We start from the raw sequence: 11,105 nt of genomic DNA on the forward strand, positions 1-11,105 counted from the left end.
AAATAAAGATTATTATTATTATTATGACTTCAGGCTTGTAACATTAACAACAGTTCACACTTTGTAGAATTCTTAGAAAACATGCAATTCAACAGTTCTCTTGAGCAGCAAAGACAACATATTAGTATCTTAGGTTCTCTTCTGCACAGGAAGATGGGCCGCCTGTCTAAGTTATTTGGGGGTACTTCCAGACAGGTATTTATGGAGGAATGAAGGGGGAAAAAATGTGAGAGGCTGCGAACAGGTGGAGGTGCGTGAGTGGCTGCAAACGGGATGAGACTTATTTGCAATGTGACCTAATCAATCTTCACTACTTCCACAAGTAAATTGTAAATCCCCATTAGGATGAGCTCCATGCCTGACAATGCCATCCAATGTGCTACTTGTGTAATTTATGCGGTCATTGATCAGCCAATCAAGGGTGCATACTGTTGCGCAAGACGTGTGCTCGTTGCATATTTGAAAGCCCGAACCCTGGATCTAAATGTGTGACTGGCAATACTGAGATCCATTGGCAATATGGAAAGGAATTTGTTTCTAACTGAACATGAACTCGCTTGGGTGGAGGCGGATGGCAGTACGGAAGACCAGGGGGAGCAGGCAGCTAGCTGGGTGACAGAAGGGGTAGATGGAATAGAACCAGGGAGGCTAGTCTTCAACTGGTGCAACCCTACAAGTTTTCAACGTTGGCAGATGAGGGGGAAGCCATTACAGAGCCAGCACCCCTGCAGCACGACATGCCCTCTGAACGCCAGGGAGATGACTGCTCCAGTGAGAATTGGATGGGGAGCGTAGGGCAGACCTAGGATCCTAGCTTAGGACGAGGACCTCCAAGGTAGTTTTCTCGGAAATACTACCTGCACCACAAGCCACATTAGAAAGGCAGCAGGATCTTAGAGAGGAATTGGGTGAGGCGGGCACACCTTCTTTCATAGTTTGCATCACCAAGATCAACTTTTAAAAGCTTTTTGGGCTTGGATAACTGCTTAAATTCTTTATCACACGATCACTGAGCTTAAAGGGTGCAACACCTAATGCAAATAACCAATGCTAAGGACATGTGATCACCTTACTTAAATATCGGTGTCTTCTAGACTCTCATGAAGCATTTTGATTCCTCCAGTACTTTTCTTGATTTGCCTTTTACAGAAAAAAAGATGTTCTACTTGGCAAATATATTGGGGGTAATATCGTGATATGTGACACTGTAGGATGGCGGGGACAGCGTGATATATACATGGTGGTGCCTGTATGTCATTCACTACTGGCCTCCAAGGGAAATTTCCCAGAGAGACACATTACATGTGGATGTAGAGTGATCAAAACACCAGAGTGACAATCCCACCAAACAGCCCCAATAACTTCAGATTTCTGTCTATTTCAGCCACTTCCCTGCAGTGCACTTCCTTATCAGCCACCATCTTGGGAGTGAATTTTTTTTAATTTTCAGTTTTACATCAATCCCAAAAAGTATCAGAAGTAGCTGAGGCTATACCATTTCTGCCTGCTGTGGGATAGTTTAATTATTATTATCTTCTATGCTCACCTAAATCAGCTACAGGCCATAAGTATATAGTCAGGCGGATGAGCTGTAATTTCTTCTATTATACCTGTGTGACAACAGCTGTGTGATTATCATCAGTAACTGTGATAAGAGAGCTGTGTCCAGCAATAGGCAGTTTCAGTGGTAGGCGCATATAACAACATCACACAGACTGAGAATCTGACTAGAAAACAAAACACACAACCCCAAATAGATCTGAGCTGGTCAGAATTGAGATCACATGACCATCTAAGGAGGAAGAGGCTAGAAGATTCAGACAGAAGTAACTATCCAATTTCAACCTAGCCGACTTATATATAATGGTGGTGGTTGTGTGTGTGTGTGTGTGGGGGGGGGGGGGGGGGGGGGGGATGGTGGAGTTGGGATACCTACGTACTGAATGAAAAGAAAAAGATTCACTGGAGTGGCCCTTATTAATAATAACTCTTGCTTATCAGTGTCCCCTTATGTTCCCTCCTTTCCCCTTGTATGACACACAACATATTGTCATAATAATAAAAATAATTTATACCATGTTTATTAACTAACAGTTTCACACAAAGTCACGTAGTATGTTACACATGATATATAACAGTATACAATTAGTTTATTTCAATATACAGAATACATAAATATACACTTTTCTGTCCAATGATTTTTGATTGTATTTTCAGTAACATAACATACAGGTGTAATTATGGTTGTGGACATCAGTATTAAAGGGGTTGTCCCGCGGCAGCAAGTGGGTCTATACACTTCTGCATGGCCATAATAATGCACTTTGTAATGTACATTGTGCATTAATTATGAGCCATACAGAAGTTATAAAAAGTTTTATACTTACCTGCTCCGTTGCTAGCGTCCTCGTCTCCATGGTGCCGACTAATTTTCGCCCTCCGATGGCCAAATTAGCCGCGCTTGCGCAGTCCGGGTCTTCTCCTCTTCTCTATGGGGCTCTGTGTAGCTCCGCCCCGTCACGTGCCGATTCCAGCCAATCAGGAGGCTGGAATCGGCAATGGACCGCACAGAAGCCCTGCGGTCCATGGAGACAGAGGATCCCGGCGGCCATCTTCAGCAGGTGAGTATGAAGACGCCGGACCGCCGGGATTCAGGTAAGCGCTGTGGGGGTTGTTTTTTTAACCCCTGCATCGGGGTTGTCTCGCGCCGAACGGGGGGGGGGGGTTTAAAAAAAAAAAAAACCCGTTTCGGCGCGGGACAACCCCTTTAATTACAAAGGATAGATTATACATTCTTACACAGCATATGGGCCGAGTATGCAGATTTTTTACATAGCCTGTAATGTTGGGATTATTTTATTAGTAACATTGTTATCATTTGAAACAAGAAATAACATTTAACCAGTGTGCACCATAGTGATAGTTATTGAGAGGTTGAGTTTTTAGATTAACGAAGGACAATGGTTAAGCTATATGTTCTATTTGTCGGTGAAGGTGTCTAGTTTCCCACCTTGGACTGCTAGCATTATTTCATATAAGCAGTTGCTTGAAGCTATCAGTATGATATCTTCTATAGAGATGAGTGAGCATACTCGTTAAGGCAAACTACTCCCCGCCCCCTGCCGGCACCCGAATGTTTAGAGATGAGCGGGCAGGTACTCGAATAAGGCACTACTCACTTGAGTAGTTTGCCTTATCGAGTATGATCGCTCATCTCTAATCTTCTATGGAGGATATTCTATTGCTTTTCCAGTTTCATGCTAGCATAAGACAAGAATCATGAAGAACATGGCCTATAATAGTTCTAAAATTCACTGGGAGGATGTCAATGCCGAGAAGCAAAAGGTCCAGGCCCGGACTACTTTTTATTTGGGGTGAAGAGGCGAGTAAATTCAAGAGACGGAGTACTGAGCCCCATAGACTAGAAATAAGTGGGCAGCTCCAAAAGATATGTAAAAGCGTGGCCCTAACCCGCAGCCTCTACAACATAGAGGTGAGGTGTCAGTAAAGATATGTGCAAGTCTGTACGGGTGTGGTACCACCTAACTAGTAATTTAAAATATTGTTCGTGGTGGGAAGACTATGTAGTGGATTTAATGGCCCAGTTTATAGTGATTTGTCAATCCCAAATAGAGAACTGGCTCGCTAGGTCTCTTTCCCACTTGGGGAAGTGCCCGGTTCTCTCCAGGAACTTGTTATCTGACAGGAGTGTGTACATTTGTTCTGTGTTTCTTTGTGAAGTATTCATGAGGTTCAGTATCTGGTCCCCCAAGAACATTGGTATGCGGACGTGTGTATCTGTGTAATAGTGAAGAAGGTACAAGTTGGCCGTGGTGATAAAAGTCCAGGACTCATTTGATTCCTGAGCAGGACCATGCTTCAGTGGACAGGTTAGGGCTTAGATGATTTAGTACTGAGAAGGGGACGGGAGTTTTCTGATTGTTTTGTGATTCCATGTTTTTTGTTAGACATTCTTTCCATGCGGAGAGAGTCGCTTGTACTGAAAGTATAGATGGCAGTTCCGAAAGAGAAAAATATTTATGGAATGTCACTAGATATGCCTTACAATCCACAATTTGTGTTAAATGGGATTCTATGAGGCCATGCTTTGTCGGAGTGGGAGGTGCATAAAAATTTGGATTGGTCTACTAGGAATGAATTGTGGTAATTCTTCAGGTTAGGAAGGCCCAATCCTCCGTGTTTCCTAAACTTAGTCATTGTATGGAAAACGACCCGGGGTTTTGATTTTTGTCAGATGTATGCGTTTATTTGTTTGTGGAAAGAGGAAAAGATTGTTAACGGGATAGGAATCAACCCTTTGCAATCCAATTTTGGATTCAGGGTTTCCTAGGGGGCTTTCTCTTTTTGCTATTATACAATGGTGCCATCTGCTGGCTGGAGCCAGTACTGCAGTACATGACATACTGGAGAGGCCCCTGACAACAGAGCGGCCAGTAATCTATAGTAAGAATACCCTGCCGGACGTCTTCCGACATCAGCGCTTTACAGCCTTCAATCAGAGTGTCTTTAGACGTCAGACAGTGGATTGGAAAGGGTTAAGAGCGTTTTTAAGTGATACAGGATCTTGGGGAGTATTAACATTTTGTCTATCGGGATTCTTCCCATCCAACTTAATTCTGAGTGGCTAATTTGTTTAGTTCTTTTTGTATTGACCTTAAAAGGGGGGAAAGTTGGCATCTACCAAGTCACTGGTTTTGGAGGTGAATCGGATTCCTAGATAAGGAATCGACCTCAGGCTCCAGCGAAATGGGAAATTAGTAATTAGGTAGTTTTGGGGTTTTGGTGCTAGATTAATTCACATCATTTGAGATTTGGTGAGGTTAATTTTGTAGTAGAACAAAGATCCAAATTAGTTCCAAGGAAGAGTGGCAGCATAAGTGATGCTAAAATATAGACTTTATTCCTCCAATATGCGCAACGTTTCAACCTATTTGGTCTTTGTCACGCTTTGTGAGCGTGACAAAGACCTAATAGGTATATGAGAATGCTTGGTCTGGGCAAGAATGTGTGTAAGTGGGTGAGTAACTGGCTCAGTGATAGAAAGCAGAGGGCGGTTATTAATGGTACAGACTCTGAATGGGTCACACAAACTGAGAATTTGACTAGAAACTGAATACATAACCCCAAGTAGATCTGAGCTGATTAAAATTGAGATCACATGACCATCTGAGAAGACAGTGGCCAGGAATTTCAGACAGAAAGAAATAACTAACCAAATAACACTAGCCGACATATTTTGGGGGTGTAGATAGTGGGGTACTGCAGGGGTCAAAATTATAGCAGTCATTGTTACATTTGGGGTACCACAAGTGTCAGTATTGGGTCCTATTCTCTAATATGTTTTTAGAAAATATAGAAAATATCAATATTTGCAGATATTCAGGGGACAATACAGAGCTCTCTCCCATCATCTATTTATACCCAGGACTGCGACTGTAACAAGGGGGCACCCTCTGCAGCTAGAGGAAAGACAATTTTTACACAACATAGAAAAGGCTTCTTTACTGTAAGAGCAGTGAGAGTATAGAACTATCTGACTGAGGGTTTGGTGATGGCAAACTTACTAATATAGTACAAGATGGGCCTGGACCCTTTTCTTGAGCTTCACAATATTACATGTTATATTACAGATTACTGAGAAGGGACAGTGATCCAGGGATTATTCTAATTGCCAGATTGGAGTTGGGAAGGAATTTTTTACCTAATATGAGGAAAATTGTTTTTTTTGTCTTCCTTTGGATCAACAATGCGGGGTGGGAAGAATAATAGGCTGCAGATCCGGCAGAAAATACTGGAAGAAAAAGCACTGCATACAAGTACTGAAAACCAGGCAGCTAAACCGAATGGGCCCCATTATAGTCATTTGGGTCCGTTCAGCGCTGTTTCATTCCATCATAAGACGGAGCTGTCATTTTGTCAATGACGATTTTGCCAAATCTGTCATCTTTCTTTATTTCTCTCAGGTCTCCCATCCGGTTTTCTGGGATCAACTCAACACGATTCCAGGCTGGCTTCATTACTAAAAAGAGTCCTGAGGTCTTATTTTCTGTGGGGGCTTTACACACAGAGACGTGTTCGTTTTTGGTTATGGATAATTTATCCGTGGATGTTGTTTTTGGTTTACTCTGGTTAAAGCTCCGCAATCCCCAAATTGATTGGGTAAATTCTGAGTTAGTACGCTGGGGGGGGGTTTCTTGTCAAGATCATTTAACTCATGTACTTTTCCCCTCCATATCAGGTACCGAGGTTTGCCTACTCTCATACATTAAAGAATTTGCAGATGTGTTCTCTAATCGTTTGTCTGAGTCTTTGCCTCCACACCGAGAGTGGGATTGCAGGATAGACCTCATTCCGGGTAGCAAGATCCCCAAGGGAGGGATTTATAATTTGTCTGTTCCCGAACGTAGTGCTATGAAGGAATACATTACTGAGAGTCTGAATAAGGGACACATCCGTCCCTCTAAATCACCCACTGGGGCGGGATTACTTTTTGTTGAAAAGAAAGATGGTTCTCTCCGTCCCTGCGTGGACTACCGCACTCTAAACGAGATCACGGTTAAGAACCAGTGCTCGTTGCCAATTATTCCCGATTTGCTCAATCAGATTGTTGGAGCCCAGTGGTTTTCTAAGTTAGATCTTTGAGGAGCATACAACCTGATTCGTATAAAAGAAGGTGATGAGTGGAAAACTGCGTTTAATACGTCCTTAGGGCATTTTGAGTGTTTGGTCATGCCTTTTGGCTTGTGTAATGCTCCTGCCATTTTTCAGAGTTTCATGAATTCTATCTTTCATGACATTTGTGGGTCCTTTTTGGCGGTCTATCTTGATGATATACTGATTTTTTTCCCCCCGACTGGAAAACACATGTAAAACACATACATATCATGTTATCTCGTCTTCGCACTCAGAACTTATTTGCCAAGTTTGAGAAGTGTATTTTTGGGGTTCAAAAGATTTCCTTTTTAGGGTATGTAATTACTCCTACTAACATTCTAATGGATTCTGACAAAGTCAAGGCTATTTCTGAATGGGCACAACCTACCAACTTGAAAGCCTTGCAACGGTTCTTAGGGTTTGCGAACTTTTATCGTAAATTCATAAGGAATTTTTCTACTATAGCCAAACCTTTAACTGATATGACTAAAAAAGGGGTGGACTTTAATGCTTGGTCGGTAGAGGCAGTCCAAGCCTTTACTCAGTTGAAGAAGTACTTTTCTTCGGCGCCAGTTTTAGCTCAACCTAATTTTAATCGGCCATTCGTAGTGGACGTTGATGCTTCAGGGCATGGTGTGGGTGCAGTTTTGCCGCAGGAATTCCAAGGAGGCTCTGGCTTGCAGCCTTGAGCTTTCTTCTCTAAGAAGTTCAACCCAGCCGAGCAAAATTATGATATTGGCAATAGGGAGTTATTGGCCATAAAATGGGCCTTTGATGAGTGGCGACATTTTCTTGAGGGGGCCTGGCATACAATTACAGTACTTACAGATCATAAGAATTTAATTTACTTGGAAACGGCTAAACGCCTTAATGCCTGACAAGCCAGATGGACACTTTTCTTTTCTCGATTCAACTTTATGACTACGTACATTCCGGGTACTAAGAATGTCAAGGTGGATGCCCTGTCGCGCAGTTTTGAGGCACCAGATTCTATGGAGTGCCAACCGGTAAATATTTTACAACCAGGCACGGTAGTGGCTACTCTCTCCTCTAGCTTGGCAACTCAACTTCAAGTGGAACAACAGACAGTACCGGAAGGTCTTCTGGAAGGGAGGTTATTCATTCCCAGTACCTTGAGATTGGTGGTTTTGGAGGAAGTGCATTCGTCAAGATTAGCAGGGCACCCAGGCATTCGAGGAACCCTGAATTTATGTTTGCGTCTTTATTGGTGGTCGCAAATGTCGCGGGATGTTAAGAGGTTTATTAGGGCCTGCTCAGTTTGTGCCCAAGGGAAGGCTGTTCGCAGACGTCCGGAGGGTCCGCTTCTGCCTTTACCAATATCAAACAAACTGTGGTCGCACCTTTCTATGGATTTTATCACGGACTTACTGGAATTTAGATTACTAAATTTACTAAGATGGCTCACTTTGTTCCTCTTAAAAAAACTACCCACTGCCTCTGAATTGGCCACCGTTTTCATTAAGGAGATTGTTCGGTTACACGGCATTCCCATCAACATTGTTTCTGACCGTGGTGTCCAATTTGTAGCTCAGTTTTGGCAAACTTTTTGTAAGAGGATCGGTATTGAGTTATCTTTTTCCTCTGCCTTCCATCCCGAATCTAATGGGCAGACTGAACGGATGAATCAGGAATAGAGATGAGCGAGCATACTCGGTTTGGGCGTTTTTGCACTCGAGCACCGCCTTTTCCGAGTAACTGACTACTCGGACGAAAAGATTCGGAGGGCGCCGGGGGTGAGCGGGGGGTTGCAGAGGGGAGTGGGGGGGGGGGGGGAAGAGAGAGAGCTCCCCACTGCTACCCCCCGCTACACCATGCCGCCCCCTGCCCCCCGACTCCCCCCGAATCTTTTCGTCCGAGTAGTCAGTTACTCGGAAAAAGCAGTGCTTGAGTGCAAAAACACCCAAACCGAGTATGCTCGCTCATCTCTAATCAGGAACTTCTCCAATACCTTAGGTTGTTTGTCGGTGACAACCCCAGTCGTTGGGCAGAATTCTTGGTGCTAGTAGAATTTGCCATTAACAATCATGTAAATTCTGCTACTAAGAAGGCTCTGTTTTTCTGTAATTTTTGTCTGCATCCTCAATTCTCAGTTTTCAATTTTCTTGAATTGAACGTTCCGGCGGTAGAGGATCGTATTCAGGAATTTCAAAAGATTTGGAATAATGTGCGTATTAATATCGAAAAGGCATGTAATGAAATGCAGGATCGTAGCAGAAAGAGGTGCACTATTTCTCAGCCTTTTTCAGTGAGTCAATTGGTTTACTTGTCTACCAAGAACCTCAAATTAAAGGTACCTTCCCCTAAGTTCATGCCTCGGTTTGTGGGACCATTTGCTATTACTCGGGTCATCAACCCAATGGCCTACGAGTTAGAATTGCCCAAAACCTGGAGAGTCCATAAGGTATTCCACAAGACATTATTGAAGGAATTCATTCCTGCGGTGGTGCCCACCGCCCACCCTCGTTCAGGGAGAATTAGAGTATGAGGTGGAGAGGATATTAGATTCCAGGATGCTTCATGGTTCCCTTCAGTATCTCATTGCATAGAAGGGATTTGGTCCGGAGGAATATTCTTGGGTTCCTGCCAGAGAAGTTCATGCTCCTCATCTTGTGCGCTCTTTTCATAGGAGGTATCCTCAAAAACCTGCTCCGATTATCGGGGTCCCGGAGATCCCCCGTAAGAGGGGGGTAATGTTAGGAGGAAACTTACCAGCAGCGCGGTTGGGTCTCGGCAGCACGCCAGTCCAGCTGCGGGGGTCCAGCCACGGCGTTCTTCCTTCCGGGTCCGGCGCCGGTTCCCTTAGGGCGGCCGCGCGGCTCTGGGAGCCTTTTCTGATGTGAGTGGGTGGGTCTTCTTTCTCCACCCACCAGAATGTCATTGGCTCCGCCCCTTTGCTAGGGATAAGAGGCAGCAGCTGGCAAGTTTCACTTTTTCCTCTATAGTATCAGGTTATCCCTAAACAGTATAGGGACTGCCGCCCAGTTGTCCCCCTGGGTTTAGCCAGGGCGAGGCAAGTAGGTAGGGTCAGAGGTGTGGGTGGTTTTTAGGGACTTCCAGTCTTATCTCTGTACCCGTCTAACACTCTTTATATCCACATTTAGTTGTTGAATATAATATGACCTCTCCCAAATGGTCAACCCAAAGGAGAATTGTGTATTTTCTGATATTTGCATTTTTTCTGGCATTTTTGACTATGGCCAAGCTATCACCAAGAGGTGTGATACGAGTCATTGGGAAGAACACAAAGGAAGTGATATGATCAGCTGCCCATTCACTCAATCAAAAATGCCAGATTCATCCAAAGCTATATTTCATTGTAACATATCAAAATCCCACATCAGTGTTTTGTGACTAACATTTTCTCTGGGGCAAAAACAGGAATGTACTGACATGTGGTGGACAATAACCAAATTAGTATCATCTAGGTGGGGTAAAAGAGTGACCACAGATATGAAAGTTCACACTAACTGCTATAACCTGTTTCTGCTATAATGTACGCCCATTTCTGGAGTACATTATAGTAAATGTGACAGGCTGTGCGTAGCCCTGCCCCGTAACACTAAGCCCCTCCCACTTTTTTATTAAAAAGTAATGGGACCCAGTATAAAAGCTCCAAAAGTTGCAATTTTGGCACACGCATCAAAATTGTGAAAATATGCCCTTGTGTGTTCACACTCATATCACTACCATTCTGAGCTCCCATTGTACTCATAGGAAAACGAGAAAAGAAAAACATCAAGAATAACATTAGAATAAGGCCACTCTCGCACGAGTGTCTTTTTTGCTGCATATTACGCACGAAAATTTTGCTTTCCATTCTTTTGTTCCATCATGAGAACAGAAAAACGGAAAGTCAGAACCAAACGGCGTCAGGCGGACACTACTGGCTATAATGGGGCCCAACCAGCTTCCATCACACTCTCAGGCATTTCCCTGACAGAATAGGGCACAACGCTACACTAAATCATCTGCGATTTTCATATGGATCTACACCGGAGACGTCGAGCGGAACCCAACTGAAATATTATTTATGGTTTCCAACACACATTTACTACTTTGTGCGCTTTATAATCCTGTATGAGCTTTAGGCCTCGGTCAGACGGGCGTTTTTTCACGCGATTTGCGCATCGCATAACGGATGAAAATGCGCATGAAATCTTGGACCGGACTGAACTTTTTTGGAACTTTTTCGTTGTGCATGTAACCCCCCCCCCCCTCAAAAAAAGCCGTTTGGCCGGGTTGTGATACTCTATTTCTCTTCTATTGTGCGCTAAAGTAGCGGCGCGAACATTTTGTTCATTTATAAAATACACATTGCAAAGATTTGATAAGATAACCTGTTGCCCCCATATTACGATCACCTTGTCAGCCTTTGCCATTTCATTCAAGTAATCACTTCCTAGAAGACT

This window comes from Eleutherodactylus coqui, chromosome 8 (genome assembly GCF_035609145.1).
Source record: "Eleutherodactylus coqui strain aEleCoq1 chromosome 8, aEleCoq1.hap1, whole genome shotgun sequence".
NCBI classification, from domain to species: Eukaryota; Metazoa; Chordata; class Amphibia; order Anura; family Eleutherodactylidae; genus Eleutherodactylus; species Eleutherodactylus coqui.